Source organism: Salvelinus sp. IW2-2015, unplaced genomic scaffold (assembly GCF_002910315.2).
Source record: "Salvelinus sp. IW2-2015 unplaced genomic scaffold, ASM291031v2 Un_scaffold19, whole genome shotgun sequence".
Taxonomy (NCBI): domain Eukaryota; kingdom Metazoa; phylum Chordata; class Actinopteri; order Salmoniformes; family Salmonidae; genus Salvelinus; species Salvelinus sp. IW2-2015.
Window position 1 is genome coordinate 289,649 of NW_019942505.1, and position 4,266 is coordinate 293,914.

General features: G+C 45.1%; 1 long non-coding RNA gene across 1 annotated transcript; it reads left to right on the top strand.

The window, feature by feature from the left end:
* Positions 1–2,350: 2,350 nt before the first annotated feature.
* Positions 2,351–3,939, top strand: LOC112067994 (uncharacterized). The gene is made up of 3 exons (XR_002893496.2): positions 2,351–3,002; positions 3,517–3,637; positions 3,734–3,939. It is a non-coding gene; the product is annotated as an uncharacterized lncRNA (long non-coding RNA).
* The last annotated feature ends 327 nt before the right edge of the window (positions 3,940–4,266 follow it).

Genomic DNA, 4,266 nt, shown 5'->3' on the forward strand with positions numbered 1-4,266 from the left:
GGAGAGGAGGCGGCGATAGAGGAGAGAGGGGGGGGAAGGAGGGAGAAATCGGATAAAGAGAGCGGGCAGAGAGAGAGCGGATAGGAGGAAGCGAGAGGGGGGGGAAGGGGGGGAAAATAGGATCAAGAGAGACAGGGAGAGAGAGAGCGGGATAGAGGAGAGAGGGGGGGGAAGGGAGGGATAAATAGGATAAAGACAGACAGTGAGAGAGTTAGAAGAGAGAGAATAGGAGAAAGGGAGAGGGATAGAAAGAAAGAGAGAGAGAGAAAGAGGAGAGAGAGGGAGAAAGGGAGAGAGGGACAGAGAGAGATAGAGAGTTGATATTCCTCTATTGTGTGTGACCGACTGACTTGATATTTACCTATACATTTGCACTCTCTCTCCAAATTGCTATAGTATGGTCTAGAATGTATATTGCATGGCCAGACTGCATACCTCCTCRCTCTCCCAAGGTAAGTGGRGTTTCAGAGCAGTTAAGTGCCTCTCATTTTCAGGGCAGGCAGAATCAAGCRTCCACACAGTCCTATTTGCCCTGCCTATCTCTCTCTCAGGGAATTATCTGCAGACACTACGAAGGAATGAAACGGAGAGATCACACACACACACATGGACGCACGCACAGTCGCACACACACACTAGCGATCAGATCCCGTTGCTGCCGCTCGCCATGAAATATTCAGGTGTTCTCTACCCACAACAGAATGACAGCACAGTGCATCCTTATAACATACAACTGCAATAGCTGCAGCGTCTATACAAGCGGAGCTTGAAGACATGGTTGGCTGCAAAAACCAGGATCTTGGCCCAAAATCTAAGCTATGGTAAAATACCTATTAACTGCCATGCCACTGTGACTGTACAGCGCAAGGTGTTATAGGTGATATATAGTCCTAGGCTAGAAAACAGTGCCCCTCCTCTAGCTCTAACAGGATAAGTTACCCAGTCCCATTCTGTCTGTGTGACTGATATCAGCACTTCCAGAGTGCCCCAGTACACAGCTGTGTTATGGTGAAACCAGGCCACTGGGTTAGTGGCGCCCTCAGGGCACTATTAAAAMAGTTATGTGGAGGTATTGATAACCACTACATGTTCTTCTGCCTTTGTTGGAAAGGTTAGGATCTCTTTATTACATTATATCATGTAGAATGGGAACAGACACAAGCAACAAAAAATAAACACAAAAAACGGTATACTGTCTGACCCTGTACTCTAGTCCACAGTATGTTCCAATGGGGTGTAAGATATTAGCCATAATAGTGCAAGGCCAAGGGGACAAACATTCCCTTGACTTGCTATGATCTAGTCGTAGGACACTATAGTGGTTGGTATGAAGGCTCACCGCCCATCCCACCCTGCAAGAGCAGACACACACAAACACACACAGACACGCCCTAACACACACATCCCTCTTCTCCATACATCCCTCACCACCTCACATTGGAACTGGGCAGTCAAAGTCACACCAAGACAGAAGTTATTTTTGGGATCTGTCTTTACATGGCCGTTGGGTCCGGTGGTGCTGACCTTACTGCCAGTGAGTGACGGTGGATCAAAGCCTGATCATCTATCATGCTGTTAATAGGCCACAGGGATCAGGGGGGAAGGGGAATCAATGGGAAGAATAAAGAGATAGAAGGGTGGACGTGTGTATAGGGAGGGAGACGGGTTGAGGGGGTTTTGTGTGTGTGTGTGTGTGTGTGTGTGTGTGTGTGTGTGTGTGTGAGAGAGAGATCGCTCGGAGTAAGTATGAGTAGGGGTCCCATGTGGTTCCGTTGGTAGAGCATGGCACTTGCAACGCCAGGGTTGTGGGTTTGATTCCAACTGGGGACCAGTACGAACAAACAAGAAAAAGTATGCACTCACTACTGTAAGTCGCTCTGGATAAGAGCGTCTGCTAAATGACTAAAATGTATGAGAAAGAGAAATCTAAATGAAAAGATAGAATGCTTGTCAAACTACTAGACATGTATGAGGACAGGTTGCACATCACTGCTGAAGGGGAAGTGTTGGAAAGGATGTTGAAGACTAGATAGATCACTTCCCCTATTACTGGGGGTTGCCGTGGAAAGCAGTCACTCTCTGTGTCCAAAATGGCACCCTCTGCCCTATGTAATACACTACTTTAGTGCACTTTAATAGGGGATAGGGTGCCATTTCAGACAGAAGTCAGTAGCCCTGAGTAAGATCAGTGTGAACTGAACNAGTCAGTAGCCCTGAGTAAGATCAGTGTGAACTGAACGAAGACCAGTAGAACCAAACACATGATACGCATCACACCATGGCTGTCAATAGGCTCTATGCATTATATCGCCTCCAACGTTCTAATTTACTTCCTACCGGGTTGATGACTTCCGGAGCGATTTCTGCTAACTGTCGTCGATGCATTTCTGACTGAAATAGTTTGCAATGACTACGTTTAATGACTACGTTTACAGCCCCGCGAAGGAGGTGCTAATGAACATTGTTCAGTGCGTCTGTGTTCAGTTTCTTCCAAATTGAATGGTATTGTGAGCTTCCATAGTTTCCCGGTCGATGTAGAGCTCAGAAAAAGGTGGTTGGTGGCAGTACGTCGTGACAACTTTACTGTCACCAAACACACAAAGATGTGTAGTACACATTTCGTCGAGTGACTTTGTTGAGGGAGAAATTGGGGGGCAACAATATCTAAAAAGAGGTGTTGTTCCTACAGTCTTGGCGTGGAACTGGCACATTCAAAAGAGACCTGGTGTTTGGGAAAGAAGACTGAAACCTCCTTCTCCGACTGAGGAGGATGAAGAACAAGGTGCGCTGCCTATGGACTGTGCCGTCTCTGATCCGGTCCAGACACATGATTACTGTGCAGTCCCTGAACCCACAGCCCTGGACATGGCCTTAATGGAAAACCATGAGCACGTAAGAGAAATTGAGGAGCTTCGAGCCAAGCTGGATAAACTGATCGTCCAACACGGCTTTGGTCTACAGCGATTTGCTGGTTCTGACGAGGATATACGTTTTTACACAAGGTACAGTAATGATTTATTATTATCCAGCATGACTATTGTTAATTATTTACTATTAATTATTATTATTATCCCAAAGTCCATCTTACCTTTAAGAACATGTTCATTGTTATTTAAAACTAGGCTAGCATATCTTATCATAAGTAGGCACATTGAATGTATATTGTCTTTACATTAGTTTTCAGTTAACCCCCAAAAATGCTCCCAGGTCATTGCTGCAAATAAGATTTGGATCTTAGTCAACTTCCCAGGTTAAATAACGGAACATTTAAAACAAATTCACTGCTGTGATGATAGCTGCTGTGAATTACAGGCTACAATAGCAGCTAGGTCATGTCTAGTGCTACTTGATGCTTAGAGAAGATGGACAATAATAGTAATGAGCTTTTTTGGTATTCAAATACTCTGGGTCCGTCTTTAGATTTGCAAGCTACACCCACCTGATGGCCTTCTGGCACTTGATNCAATAATAGTAATGAGCTTTTTTGGTATTCAAATACTCTGGGTCCGTCTTTAGATTTGCAAGCTACACCCACCTGATGGCCTTCTGGCACTTGATTGAGCGGGCAGCAGAGACCAGGTTTATAAGAGTCACAAATACCAATTCATCTGAAACAAGTGTTACTCTAAGAAAACTGGTAAGGGACAACTTCATTAAATACTTAAGAGAATATTATTTGATCTTACTGTAATTGTTAAACATTATTTACTTTTTGTTATGGACCGAATATAAGGACTATCACTTGGGCCAACTCTACTGTCTGCTTGGAGCAGCACGGATATGGATCCCCAAGAAACCATCAAAGCCCACCTGCCACCTGAGTTCAAAGACTATCCAGACACCCAGGTAGTGATCGACTGCACTGAACTCCGCTGCCAGAGACCATCTTTACTACTACTGCAGAGTGATATGTTTTCTTCCTACAAGTCACACTGTACCTTTAAAGGCATGTTGGGAACGTCACCACATATGTGAGTGACATGGAGATCTTCAAGCAGTCTGGAATTATTTCCTTACTCACTCCTGACATGGCCATTATGGTGGATAAGGGCTTTCTCGTAGATTACATTGTTCCGTGCAAGGGCTACCGACCAGCCTTTCTGTCAAGACGCACACAGATGCCAGCGCATGAAGTTAGGGAGACCAAATCCATTGCCAGGCTGAGAGTGCATGTTGAAAGAATGATCCGCAGAGTAAAGGAGCACAAGCTGTTTGACACAGTCATCCCCCTGACCATCTCAGGCAGCATCAACCAATTATTTGCAG